General features: G+C 37.9%; 1 pseudogene; it reads left to right on the top strand.

The window, feature by feature from the left end:
- LOC121149808 overlaps nucleotides 1–13,523 on the top strand; it is an 86,129-nt pseudogene extending 72,606 nt beyond the window's left edge.
- Nucleotides 13,524–15,486: the final 1,963 nt, after the last annotated feature.

Genomic DNA, 15,486 nt, shown 5'->3' with positions numbered 1-15,486 from the left:
TTGTTTCTCTGTTATTTGTTCCTGGAAGTGCAGATCTGTAGGGAACTGCTTTAAATTTTCCATCTATATGATTTCATTTTGCGCTACATAATGTAGTAAATTAGCACTTAGTAAAATCCTGAATTTGTAACATTTTTTAAATGTCTGGAACCCTTCTTTTCTAGCAGTACATCTTGTCCCTAGATTTATCTCCTCTACTTTTAAAAATTCACCTTATTGAAAAATATTGTGAAAACAAGAGTCAAATGAATGAGTTCATGGTGCTGGCATGGAAGGAAGCCAATTATCCTCTGTATCGAAACTCTTTTTCACTGGTTGCTGGAAAAGCAGGGCTGTCCTTGGTTCTTTCTGTAGTTTGATTGTTTCCTATAGGTTTGGTCCTCAATGTGATGATGTAAAAGAGTGTTGGAGCCTTGAAGAAGTGGCACTGAGTGGGAGGCAATGAGGTCTTTCATGCTAACACCTGTGGACAAGATTAATGTAGTTCTCATGGGACTCTGGTTAGTTGATTGTTGTAAAAGGGATGGGCCTAGAGTCTCTCTGGTTTCCATTATCTCCGTTTGATGGATCATTTATTCATGGCTGTCATCTTCTTGGCTCCCAGGAGGTGTTTATTGCAGGGCACACAGATGGAGATAACCGATTTGGAGCTTTCAGATGTGAAAACTGTGTACTACATGTGTTTAAAAAGTATTTAAAACGTATTCAGATGATTTACTAAAGCAACCTGAAGCTGTGTCCCTACCCAAATGTCTTGAATGGAGACTTCATCAGCCCTTGGGATCTTTCAACTTGCAGTTCCACTTGTAAATTACAGGGTTGACACAAGAGTTAAGTCAGAGCCAAGACCTTGAATCACACAGAGTCCAAGTACTTCCATAAGCAACATCTCAGTGACAGCTCCTAATCTGAGAGCATTGCAGAAAGTCGCAGGCTCTGATCAAGCAAAGTAGTGAGCAGCAAATCTATAGATTCAGGCAGATCTGAGTCTGCCTTTGACATCTCAGAGGAAAGCTCTGACTTCTTCCAGTGACCTATCAAAGAAATGCCACATGCCCTATTGATCAATGAAAGCTGACACAAGAGCAGGTCACCCACTGCTAGGATCAGTAGTGCCTCCAGAAATGCTAGAATTAAGCATTGGTTGCCTTGCTCCTTACCCTGTGCATTGGAAATAAATTACTATTTTCTCCCAACCAGTGTCAATAACTGGTTTTCTGTATTTCAGGTCAGCAGACACAGTTTGGGGGTTCTGTAGCAACTCTTCTGACTAGTTTTGGATGTGTTCTATAGCAAACAGGAAATAGACTGATACAGTTCTCTGTATATCCACCCTGTCAGAGTCTTCAGGCTCATTGTTCCATGGAAGCAACTGCAGTGTCAGCATTGCACTCACAGAGTTCTCATAGACACTTATCGAGAGAAGTTCTGCACGTCCCTCTAGGCGCCTCATCTTACCTGTGAAATAACAAGATATTTCATGGCCATATTGCCAATAACATGTTAGCAGAATTGGAGTCATGAAAAAAAAAAAGCAAATCATTCTTACTACAGTTAGAGCATGTAAAATCTTCTACTGATTTTCCATAATTCTGGCTCACTCACAGCTTATGTGTGAAATATACAGGCAAGAAATTATTTTTGGAGTTAAGGCTTTTGTCATTTATTTTAAACACCTTTTCAGGAATTATGCAAAATGAGTCAGTCACTTCCCATGTAAATTTAAAATTTAGCTAATCAATTTCTCATACATCAAAAGAGAGCAAATGTTTAACTCTTCATCATTGCCCAGTAAAATATTTAATTTACTATCTGGATTTATACACCATTTATCTTGTGCCTGCAGCCTCACATTGCTCTTTTTTTATTCAATTTACTCTGCCATGTATGTGTGCAACAAATTTCCATTCTCCACAGAGAATTTTAATGTCTGCCGCTGAACACAAATGGGTAGATATGGATTTTGTCAGGTTGAGAAGGATATTGATAGTTTTGTTATATTCCTGACTCAGCAAACACCATGCTCGAGCATGTGTAACTTCTCACCCCGGAATATGAACCTGAAAGCAGTGTTCTAGAATGAATTGTATCTATAAGCCAAATCCAAGGGATACCGCATAGTTGCAAAGAATCTAGTTGATTCATCCTCTCTCAGTTTTATTCAGTTATATTCAGTTTTGAATCATGCTTTCACACAAAGTGAAAACTTAATGAGTCAGGAAGTAACAGCTATGGTAAGAAAATAGACGGGAAAAACACCCAAAAAAACAAAAAACAAACAAACAAACAAACTTGAGACTGCTAATCACTCCGTATTGCTCACTGAGTAACATTGCAACTCTGGTTTCTATCACCAGCGCCCAGTCTTTGCAGACTCACCCTAAGTCTGTCCCACAGGGACAAAAAGAAGGAAAGTCACAGCTATCCTGGGTAACATCTCTGACTTTCCTTGGCTTTATTCTCTGAATGTATTGTTTGTACTAACTCTGTCTTTTCCCAATTGTCCATATCGTGAGCTTTCTGCTCTATTTTTTAACATTCACCTCAAATACCATAATTTCTGTGAGTTGTCCTTCACATCATAGCCAATTTAATTGGGTTCTCATGAGTAATTTTTGGGATGTTTACTTGGTAAGAATTTGCATACACAGCACTGTAAATAGAGATTGTGTTTAGCTTATGTCTCAATACCTAGCTTCCAAAGCCATCCTTGACCCTGAGCATTTTGAAATGCCTTTGAATCTACTGCTGAACTGAATGACAACAATAAATTCTTAGTCAAGTTTAGAATTTTCACCAATTGGGATAATAGTGAAAATATTTACTTATGTTCTGTAGACACACGTCGTTGGTTGAAAACAGGGAACATGGGCAGTTCTCTGTGTTGTCAGTAAAGTAACTTGAGCAGAAATTCTTATGAAATTCGGAAGAAGCAGAAATGTGCTCTGATATTTTCACTAAGGGACATGCATGTACTTACTCATTTTATAAATAATAATGGAGCATGAATCAGATCGTCCTTTTTTTTTTTTTCTGTGAGACACTTAATAAAACCACAGCAAGCCCCAGGGACCAGGAGTCTGTCTTCAAGCTTATAGGGAAAAAAAATATATGGTCTATCTTAATCCCCTCCCATGTGTATAGCTCATCTTGCAGGATGCCTTCTGGTAGTCTTACTGCATTGTAAATCGCGTGCACATGCCTGTGTTGCCAAGGAATCCAGGGTCACCATGCACAGATGCTGGGTAGTCCCTTTGATTTCCTTCAGTTCTTAGACTGTTCTGAACTGGATCTTACAGGCATTTAGTTCATATTTTTTAAGTTAATGAATTAACCAATTTCTCAGATATAATAAGCACATGTTAAATTTTATTAAAGTAATGTTCTAGCCTAAAGGGATTGGGATGGGAATCTTTGCTTCTTCTTGATCATGGGATCACAGTGTATTACTCAGACTTCTCAAGTTTAACTATCAGGTGTTTCAACAAAGGCTGCTGCTCTCAGTTCGGATGTAAAGTCTTCTTCTTCTTTTTTTTTTTTTTTTTTGTCTTTAGTCAGGGCTGAGCCAGGCTGAAACCAGGAAACAAGAACTCTGTGGTGGTCTTCTGCATTGGTGCAGGGACCCGAATATTTGAGTATTTTTCTACTCTCTTCCAAGGCAAGATAGAAGGAAGCTGAATTGCAATCAGATTAGCAGGACTCAAACCAGCACTCAGCGATTGGATACTGGCATGGCAAGCAATGGCTTAACATACTGTGCCACTATCTTTGAAATTTTCTGAATAGTAAGATTGTTTTTCTTATTCATTGTGAATCTCTGATACATCAGGCAGTTTATCCTATATCTGGTTCTCTAGGATTGATATCTCATAAGATTAAACAATCCTTTTAGACATCAACTGCAGTTTGTCACAGATTTTGATTGTACTCATTCATATAGAACAGAAATATTGACTTTCCATGCCATGAGGAAGTCTTCTTAAAAAGTTCTTGAATACCACAGTCATAAAAAATGCCGTCCTATGTGACTTATACTGAACTTATATTTATATATTTTATAGCTTATTTTTCTTAATTTTTTATCTTTTATTCTATGATACATTTCTGTAGTTTTTCAGATTTTCCTTACTTCATCCTCAAAATGTCCCCCCTCTCCCATAACTGATTTCCCCTATATTACTACAATAGTATAGTCCTTCTTAAGCAGTCTTAAGTCCATCATTCTGCTCTTTAAGTGTGTTCGGACATAGCTCGTAGACACAATGCCAGATAGTCCAGCATCCTATTTTCAAAATATATTTAGCAGTTTCATTGGTATCCCATCTTTAATTTGGCAGTAGAGATGCATACTGCATTGCATCTTTGCATCTGAATATGATAGTCTCTATTATGTAGTTACCATACATTCCCTTAAATGAAAAGCCTTAAAACAAAATCAACAACAAGAAGAAGAAAGTTTATAAATTTTACCATGCCATGAAGTTCATTAACTTGATACTGAATGACCAAAATGTCAATGAAGGAATGAAAAAGAAAATCGAAGACTCCTTGGAGAAAATGATACTACTGTATGACCTATGAGCCAGTGAAGAATTTAATAAGAGAAAAAAAAGCTATTTTGAAGAAATGAAAATAAAAATAAAAATATCAAAGCATGTGAGATGCAACAAAAATAGTGCAGAAAATGCTATTGATCTTACATTTTGCATCAAGGTTGCCTTATATCAGAGTGAACATGTGATATTTGTCCTTTGAGGATTGACTTATTTCATTGAGCGTAATGGTCTCAAGTTGAGACCATTTGGTTGCAAATGGTAACATTTCATTATTTTTAATGACTGAGTAGTATTCCACGGAGTAGATATACCACAGTTTCTTTATCTGTTCCTCTTTTTGATGAGCATCTGGGTTGTTTCCATGCTGTGCTATTGTAGATTGAGCTCCTGGCTTCTGAACTGCTTAGCTCTGACTGTTGCAGCCACTTGATGAGTAAACCAGTAGATGAAGATCTTTGTCTTTCATTCTCTCTGTATATCTGATTTTTCATTAAAAATAGATAAATCATTCTTTAAAACTCATATATGCATATATGTATACACACGTGAATGTATGTAAATGTATGCCTATGTAATGTTCACTCATGTTTGAATAGCTTGTAATTATTAACTATTTGCTATTTAATACTCATTGCTTTAAGTAGTGTTTACTTTCCAAATCTGTGGAGTTAAAAATGGAATTCTTTTGTTATTTTTTCTAAGATTTATTTGTTTTCACATGCAGATTTTCACTTTCTTGGCAACATACTGCAAAACATTGCTGTTTTTAAATTGTCATGCACAAAATTGGATAACTGGAATGTTCATGAATTCTTGAATCATTATTATTGACCCATGTGTTGTTGCTTTGTGTTAGCTCATATCCATGCATATTTTTAAAAATAACATTTCTTTAGAGTTCTATGTCTGAGACCAAATCATTTAATGTCTCTCTTTCCCGATAGTCACTTGGTATTTTCATTTAGTGTGTGTGTGTATCATAGACTATTTACCATTTTATCACATCATTGCACATATTTCTGCTTGGTCCCTTGGGATGAATTTCCCTACATAAAGTGGCATGAACATTTTCAAAGCTTCTGATAAATATTTCTAAACTGTACTAAAGTAAGTTTCTAGTAATTAGCATGCTTGTCAGCAGTGATTGAAAGTGTTCATTTTCTCCTCACCTTCCACCTAGTGAATTAGATTTTTAAAATTCTTTTCAAATTCAATAGGCAAAAAATTGGTTTGCATTCATGCTAAAATTGTGTTTTTTTGATTGCTAGTGAGTTTGAATATTTATGGTTCTGTCCATTTGCCATTTTTATTTATTTTCGCAAATTGCCTGTTATATGCTTTGTTAGTAATTCCTGTTGTATTTTCCTCTGCTGATTAGTAATTCTAAATGCAGTTTATAAATCTTTCATCATTTGTTTTATTTGTTGGTAGTTTTTTTTTATATCACTCTAAAGTTGTCCACGGTAATTTTCAAAGTACATATTTAAAAAAAACTGAAATAGTCAGATGTTTCAATATTACCTTGATATATTTTGGGCTTTTCCATAATATTTAAGTGTGTTTGTTATGATGCAATGAATCATATTGCCACTCTGTGGTTCTGCAGAATTTTAATAGAATATTTTTTATCTTTTCCTATAATAACTTCCATATATTTCTTGTTATAATTATGATGTATTTGTACTTTTGTAGATTTTTCTTTTTTTTTCAAAACAAATGTTTCTTTTAAAACTTAATTAATTAGGTAACTAATTTACTTCTTTGGAAGGCAGGGAGACAGATCGCACAACCAACAGTTAAATTCACAAAATCCCCCTAACAGGCATGACTGGGCTAGGCTAGACTGATGCCCAATACTCGGAACTCATTTCAGGTGCCCAGGCAGGTAACAGAACCCAACCACTTGCTGCCTCCAGGTCATGTACTAGAAGAAAGCTAGAATCAAGAATGGAACTGGGACTGAAATCCAGACACTCTGATACAGATGCAAGCATCCCACATGACAACTGAACCAGTGTGCAGGTACCAACATTCTATTTATTAAAAACGTATTGCAGACTAAATTTAAGTGGTTTTTAAAGTGTTGTATAAAAACACACTGCCTTGTACGAATACCTACATTCTGTCAGAATTACATAAAATCACCGAAAGCACATAGCCAAGCACAACACTCCGAGACTCAGCACCAGAACGACTGGATATTGCACAAAGATACAGTTATTTCAAATTCATCCGAGGGCTGTGATCACACAAACCCCCAGGGGTTGTGTTCCATCTGTAGGAGACCAGCAGAAGTACAGCTGCTTTCATCTGTGACAGAGGAGGAAACAGCAAGAGAAACGATGCCCAGGATGCTGGGACATGTGCGTAAAGTCTGGGCGGAGCCGGCCTTGTGCTTTAGGGGGAGCTGCAGTCTGCAGACAGAAGAAATTCCTGTCATCATCTGCTAACTTTTATTTTCACAAGTCGTCTTCATCTAGTGCTTATAGGAAACACTGGATATAAGAAAAAAGAACTGGGAAAGATCCATCCTAAGGCAAAAGGATCAACAGAAAAATTCAAACACCTTAAATGAAAATGCAAGGAGATGGCATGATTTTTGTTTTATTTTTTAAGAAATTAATCAGAAATTTGAAACAGTAAAGAAAGTAATTATAAACCCTCAAACAGAACAATCAAGAAAAAATTTAGAACAATGCAAGAGAGATCTATGAAACAATATTTTGTACGAAATTGCTTAAAGATATATAAATATGCGCCAACGTAATAGCCTACAGCAAATCCTTGCCTTGCATCCACCAGTGTTCCATATCAGCACCACTTCGTGTCTTGCTGCTCCACTTCCCATGCCACTCCCTGCTTGTGGCCTGGGAAAGCAGTCAAGGAGAGCCCAATGCTTTGGGACCCTGCACTCGTGTGGGATACCCTGAAGAAGTACCTGGATCCTGGCTTTGGATTGGCACAGCAATGGCCATTATTGCATTCACTTGGGGAGTGAATCATCAGATGGAAGATCTTGCTCTCTGTCTCTCCTCCTCTCTGTATATCTGACTTTCCAATAAATAAATAAAATCTTTTTTTTTTTTTTTTAAAAAAAAGCACTCTGAAGGAACAATGACACAAGTAATCTCAGACAAAAGCTTTAACTTCCCAAGGGTAAAAGCTGAAGAAAGACAGTATAGCTTCTGGATTCATGAGCAAATAGCAGGGTCCTTGAGACGAAGGTGATAGAGAATGTTGGTGAGAATGCAAAACACAAGCCCTCATTTGTCATATGGTCCTTTTAAAGCATTTCATTTGGAAATTGAAGTAAACCATTTCCATCATTAAACAAGTCAAGGACTTTTTTAAGAAGGGGGAAAAAAGCCAATGAACAATAATTAAGCATTTGGACCCAATAACCTCTTAACTTTTTCCCCCTATGCCAGACAATGACTGTATATAAACTAAAACTGGTGACCAAGAAGTAAGAGTAAGATAGACCTTACTAGGGATGCGTCGATGAAAACAACACAACCACAAACAAGATTTCATTTAAAGTGAGCACAAAGTGGGTGGGTATGAGTCCAAGTGTGATGGGGAGCTGAGACTGGGGAATAGCAAACAGAAGCCATTTGTGAATCTTCGCCATAAATACAGGCTGCTTGGTTGTTTTTATCATGAGCTGGTTGTAGTCTCTTCAAGAGAAAGCACTTGTCCTAATCTCACATCTCATCCATTTTAATTACATGATGGGGAAGTTCAATTGGCTAAACACACCTGCAAGGATTTGCTAAAATTGTCTCACTAGTTACATAATTGCAATGTATTTCAACCAAGAAATTAGCATAACATCAGGTTTTCTTGTGGAAGAAACTGAGGCATTGGGAGCAGGCGTGATTGACTCAGAAGAGATGAGCAAGTCTGCCCTACATGAACCTCCTTACCTGACACCTGCCTCCTTGGCAGTGGGCCACCAGAAAGAGGAAACCAAATCAAAACAAACAGGAAACAATTTGTATTGAGGTTGCAGGAGCATACATTTGAAGCTCAACTTGGAAATAACATAGTTAAATGAGAATAGGCATTTGAAAGAAGCATCTTGGTTAAGGAGCAGATTTTGGTCCAGAATTGATCTTACCGTGTCTCCTTCAGTTTATCCTTGTATTAGGTGAATTCAGATAAGCGCCCCTTTAGTCTCATGAAATAATCAGGAGGAATCATAAAGAAAGGAGGGAAAGTTAATATTTACTGTATATAGTTCATAGACCAACACCATTTACAGGGTGCTTATTGCCATTTACTATACATCCATTTAACATTTACAAGCATCTTTGCAATTGGGTTAGATGCTATTTCAAGAGAAACGCGATTCCATCAAAAGTGAAGTATTTGTTTTCACCTGATGATAAAGGATTCTGTGTGTGTGTGTGTGTGTGTGTGTGTGTGTGTGTGTGTTGGACTGGTGGCTGGCACAAATTGAATTAAAATGGACAAGTTAGCAGGCTGTAGAAAAATCTTGTTGGCTGAAAATAGTCCTTCGTCCAGCTCTGACATTCGGATACTTCATGTGTAAAATCTGAAAAGTGATTTGTCATTCAAAGTATATTATCTAAAAATAAATGCTTTATGTCTTTTATGTATAACGGTAGATACTTATTTAAGAGAAGCAAGGCTTTAAGGCCTTAATCAAGTTGTCTAAGACCCTATCATTTGTACATGGTACAAGTACAAATACGGTACACAGACCTGGTACTTAGTACTTGGAGATTTGCACTAAGAATCAGTTTCTGGAATACACAGATTTTCCTATACTAGAAATATTTCTCTAGAATTCCATTTGGCACACTCAATATTTTGAAGTAAATTTCAACAACTGCATCAAAAGGGGATTATTACAAATTGAAATCTTCAGATGTGTGTGTGTTGGGGAGGGGTAGAGGTGTGTGAGTAGAAGGGAGTGAAAGACAAAGACAAACTAAGAGAATGAATCTTATGACTCACTCCCTACAACACCCCCAAAGGCCATGGCTGGGTCAGGCCAAATCTGGGTCTCTCACATGTTACCAGGGTCCCTACAATATGTGGCTTTACATCCAGGGCAAACAAACCAAGTAGTAGGCTTGGTTTTGTTTTCCCAGTACATTCAGTAGAAAGCTTGACAAGAATAATATAGTGTGTACAATTGCTAAATTTATAGTTTCTATTTGTATTTATATATGTTTATAATTTATACATTTTGGTATATGAATATTATTATATATTCACATGCATGAATACCTAATCAAGCTATGCTTTTATCTCAGTTGTGACATTTATTCATAATTCAAGCATCTGTTATGCAAATATGTTATATTTCATTGAATAATCATGTTTAGTTCAAGAGAAATCACTTCATCTTAATGGAAGGTTAGCTTTTGCTTTCTTATGATAAACCAAATTAAGTTTTGCTTAAGGCAAATGTTATTTGCATCAGTGATTATTATCTTAAACTGAGGGCTTTCTGATAGTATAGAAAAATGGGAAAACATGGATGAAAGAAACAAATGTACCTCCAGAAGCCACAGAATCACTCATTATAACAAGAAGTACCATAAACAGTGAAAACTGTTCAGGAATCCTAGTGGAAATGAAACAGTGTGGCAAATTGACCAGACATTATGATTTCATCGCACCTGGCATGAAAATGTGATCATCATTGCATGAATGGTACACCCTTTATTTATGAACTACATGAAAGTGGAAATTCAGACTACTTTGAACATTTTAGAATATGTTAATTCTTTTTTAAAGATTTATTAATTTTTATTGGAAAGGCAGATATACAGAGAGGAGAAATGGAAAGATCTTCCATTCAATGAATCACTCCCCAAAAGGCTGCAAAGGCCAGAGCTGAGCCAATCCAAAGCCAGGAGCCAGGAGCTTCTTCTCTCACATGCAGGTGCAGGGTCCCAAGGCTTTGGGCCATCCTCTATTGCTTTCCCAGGCCACAAGCAGGAGCTGGATAGGAAACAGGGCTGCTGGGATTAGAACCTGTAACCATATGGGATTTCAGCACTTGCAAGGTGAAGATTTAGCCATTGAGCCATCGTGCCTTGGCCCTAGAATATATTAATTCCAATAAGTTTATAAAAATAAACAAATGTGCCTTTGCCTATCTCACTTTACAAGGATGCACAAAATTCACCTAACATCCAATGAGTAACTACCCCCAGAGGAGCCACACAGTGGGTAGATGTCTTGTTACATCCTTAGGGATTGCTGCCTGCTGGACCCAGAATGCAGTGTTCAGCATATAATCCTGAGGGCTTTCCCAGTACCCAGAAATCAGGGCACTCTGAAGAAGCCAGGGTGACTTCTAACGCATCGTATGTACCTGTGTCATAATTCACTGTTTTCCTCTAAGTGTGTATCTGTTTTTAAAGTACCATTCTATAAGAGTACATGTTATTACTGAAGTCATGATCAACACAGAGCCTCAAAAAGGGTTCTGATTTAAAGGAACATGGGAACTTCTGAGAAAATGTTAACTCAATTCACTGATAGATAAGAAGAAACAGGTATTTTATTCTGTTCCATTACCAACACTGTGACATGTTTTAATAGAATCACGGGGAAGTTCTCAAATTTTGAAAATATTTTAAGAGTGAAGATCTATTGCAAATGAAACATTTGGAGTGAAATAAGAAATATGGTCAGCATGAGTAATATATTCGCCAATATCAATAGTTAAATGTTCAGCTGGACTGCATGCATGTGAGATTCAAGACTGAGACCAATCAATAACGTTTGAGCAAGGTCTTCAAGTTAGGTAGAGATTGATACATGCCATGATGAAAAATGATCTGGGTCGGAAGCAAATCAAACTACCCCTTAACGACACAGACAGGATTTGGGATATTTGAAATAGACAGAAGTAATTGACTGAAGATAAACTCAGCCAAGGTCTAGGCAGAAACGGAGAGAGACAGAGAGAAAGAAGCATATTTGAAATATTGAGGTAAGGATATAAAATCCATTTTCAGAAAAGCTGATACCCTGGAGTACTCAACACCGTGCCCTATGATCTTAAAACCGAACAGCAGAAAAACAGAGTTTTAACCTTACTTACATCATTTCAAAACTGATGCTTCATAGGTCCATGATATTATCAGACCATTTTGTATGGATAAAATGAATTGATTTCTCTGTTCTGTTGTGTGATAACAGAAGATAGAAGTATGACCTCACCTAGATTCGCCTACAGAAACTGCCTGGGAGACATTGCAAGGTCACGTAACCATCACCATGGCGCCTTCCTACTCCTGTCTGTGTCATTGTCACTTGCAGTGTGCCTGTGTTCTGATGCCAAAAGACACTTTAAATCCCTCACGTCAAGTAGCAGGACCGCAAGATGCCAGGCTCCCCTCTTGTCCACGGTCACATTGAACCAGTGCCCAAGCCTGGAGTCGGTACTCTAGTCGCTGCCTGCTGCCCTCCACCTGCCAGCCATAGTTTCCTGGAAAGTGAACCAGCTCCGGGCCTCCATGCATTTGTGCAAGCAGGATCCGAACGTGCTGCACATGGAGGAAATGCACTTCCTCAGGGAGTGGGTGGAGAGCGTGGGCAGCAAACTCATAAAGCTAAAGCAGAGGAAAATATCAAGGGGGAAAAAAAAAACAGATATGTAGAAGAGGGAGGAAAACATCCAAGCAGACGAGGCGTCAAGTGAGGAGAATGATCTAGAAGTCGACAACAGAGGTGTGATTGAGCCGGACACTGATGTCCCTCAGCAAATGGGAGATGAAAATGCAGAGATAACCGAGGACATGATGGATCAGGTAAATGAGAAGAAAGGGCTGCCATCGAAGCCCTGAATGATGGGGAACTGCAGAAAGCTATTGATCTATTCACGCATGCCATCAGGCTGAAATCCTCACTTCACCGTCCTGAATGCCAAGAGAGCAAGTGTCTTCGTCAAATTGCAGAAGCCAAATGCTGCCATCTGAGACTGTGACAGAGCCATTGAGATCAACCCTGACGCGTCTCAGCCTTACAAGTGGAGCCGGAAAGCACACAGACTTCTGGGCCATTGGGTAGAAGCAGCCCATGATCTGGCCCTTGCTTGTAAACTGGATTATGAGGAAGATCCTAATGTGATGCTGAAAGAAGTTCAACCGAGGGCCCAGAAAATTGCAGAACATCAGAGGAAGTATGAGCGAAAACGTGAAGAGCGAGAGATCAAAGAAAGAACGGAAAAGTGAAGAAGGCTTGAGAAGAGCACAAGAGAGCCCAGAGGGAGGAAGAAGCCAAAAGACAATCAGGAGCTCAGTATGGCTCTTTTCCAGGTGGCTTTCCTGGGAGAGGAGGGATGCCTGAATGGCAGGCATGCCCAGACTCAGTGAAATTCTTAGTGACCCTGAGGATCTTGCAGCCATGTGGGATCCAGAAGTTATGGTGGCTTTCCAAGATGTGGCCCAGAACCCAGCAAATACGTCAAAATATCAGAACAAACCCAAGGTTATGAATCTCATCAGTAAATTGTCAGCCAAATTTGGAGGTCAAGCATAATGCTCTTCTAACAAAGCCCTTCTGAAGGATAAGCAGCCTAGTCACCTAATGGATGCATCAATAATAAAAACCAGTGTACCTGCCACCTCCTCGCCGAGAACTGGAGTGCTGAGACGATGGTCCCAGCCCTCTGCACCAAATGCAACTGAAGCAATTGACAGTGGTTTGTTAGGGCATTCATCCAGATAATGTTTTATTACTAGAAATTATAAACTTTAAGTTTATTAGACCTTAAAAATATTTAAAACAAATTAAAAGGGTGTTAATTCCTCCATTTTTCTTTGCTAATCATTTTGAGATTTTTTTTTCCTTTGACTTACTTGGCAAGGAAAATACACAAGAACAGAAGATTGACTGCTCTAGTGTGAGTGAAATAAAGATTTATTAGTTGGCAACATATATATATATATACATATATATCATTTAAATAGATGACAGTTTAGTTGGGTAAATGGTTACTGAAGCATTTTGATGTATCTTTTTAAATGCTTTATATTTCAAAAATGAAATGATTTATTTCAATAAAGCTATAGGGCACAGGAGTGTTTCAGTATGACTTGGGTGGGAACTGGAAGTCCTTGGCAGGGCAGCAGCCTGTCACTTGTGCACCTGCACCTTGGGCAGGGCACACTGGAGTCTACACTGTGGGGAAGGCGTCCTGCAGCAGCTGGGTTCCTCAGCTCTGTTTGTCCAGTGTGTCACGTAAATTCTTTATATCATTTTCATGTGGAGGAGATAAAGGAATATGTTTCTTATGATTCCTTGTTTACAATTACCTTTCCTGATAAAAGCTACCCGACTCTGTTTTCTCCTTGTCATATTTTCCCTTCTTCTTAACCACTAGCAGCCTCACAAGTGTTCTCGTGTACAATAAAATTATACAAGCATAGTTAATGCTGGTTTAATCTCACATGTGGTCCTCATGGTGTTTCTAGGGAAACACCTGTGACAGCCGTGATTACCTACTTGGCACAAGATCATCTATGTAAGTGTTTGCACTTCTGGCAACACGTTGTACCGGAAGACAAGAGCAGGGATCTCCTTGGGTATTGGAAACACCTACTGCACTTTGAGTTCATCTTTTCTTTAAATAATGCAACCATATCACCACCTCTGCCCTTTTCCCTCTTTCCTCCTAAAATACGAAAAATGAGAATAAATTCCAGGCAGTGTATTTCTAAAATGACACCCCTCTGAAATCTTCAGGTTCCTATCTTTTGCTCTTCACAAGCAGACAGAAATGACATCTGTTATATTAATGAGAAAAAGGTGTATAGAAATCCCTTTAAACACTAAACTTGCATCTGGGCTTGACAGCATTCTTTTTGTTAATGTGTTCTCCTTTCTCAAAATTTCCAGTGTGTGCTGTGGCTAACTCAAGAAGACCAGTTTAATCTGGATTCCTTACTTGATTTCATTATGTTACCTGAGTATATTCTAGTATTTCCATATTAGCATAAACAGGCAAAAGTAAACTTGTTTTGCTGGAAATGTGTTCATGTGCTTTCAGACTTTTAAGTTCTACAAATAAGAAATTGTCTTCATTTTCATAAACATTTAGCATCGCTTCTAATCAAACCAGAAGCATTCTGCTCTTGTGCTGATGCTAAGTAAGGAGGAGTTTGCTTCTGCTTAAAATTACTGGATCTTTCTAGTTAGGTCGAAATAAAACACAATTTCAAAACAACAACAAAAAAAAAGATGCCAAACTGCCAAATTGCATTTCTAATATATTCCCATTGCCATAAGCCAAAGCAAGAATGCATTTTCAAGTTGTGAAAAAAATATTTTTAAGGATCTCCACCTTGATTGCTCAGGTGGCGAACCTTAAGAAGAAAATTTAGTAACTGAAGATTGAAATTGAGTGTTTCATGCTGCTGAAATAATCAAAACTGATTATAAATATTGAAATTGTGACTTCTCCAACCAAGTTCAAGTCTTTTCAGCTTCTATCTGCAGAAATCACCTGATGCTTCAATTGCTGGCATAGGAGTGACTAAAATTACACCTGCATGGTAATTGTAGTCAGGACTAGGGATAATTGTCAAAGAAGAGTTATCCATCATGTACTAGGAACTCCTATTCAAGAATTACAAAAACATCTGTGTAATCTTCCGCAATGCTCATTTCTTGTGTCAGCTGCAAGCTTCTTTTTCCATTCTTTTATTTCTGAGGCACATCTATGGGACTTGGGTAATAAATGCAGACTTGTGAAACTGTTTGGCAACTGCCTGAGATGTTTGTGGGACTCTGACCATGTCTCTCAAGATAAGATCATAAAGTGGAATGACAAGGACTCACACTTGTATTACAATTTTGATTAGCTTTGTTTTAGTGTTTGTGTCTCATAATATTTGTTTTCTTTGAAAGAGTTGTTTATTTTTATTGGAAGGGTAGAATT

Source organism: Ochotona curzoniae, unplaced genomic scaffold (assembly GCF_017591425.1).
Source record: "Ochotona curzoniae isolate NIBS_2020 unplaced genomic scaffold, NIBS_Ocur_1.0 scaffold_4763, whole genome shotgun sequence".
In the NCBI taxonomy this organism is placed as follows: domain Eukaryota; kingdom Metazoa; phylum Chordata; class Mammalia; order Lagomorpha; family Ochotonidae; genus Ochotona; species Ochotona curzoniae.
This window is presented reverse-complemented; position numbering and strand designations above follow the sequence as displayed.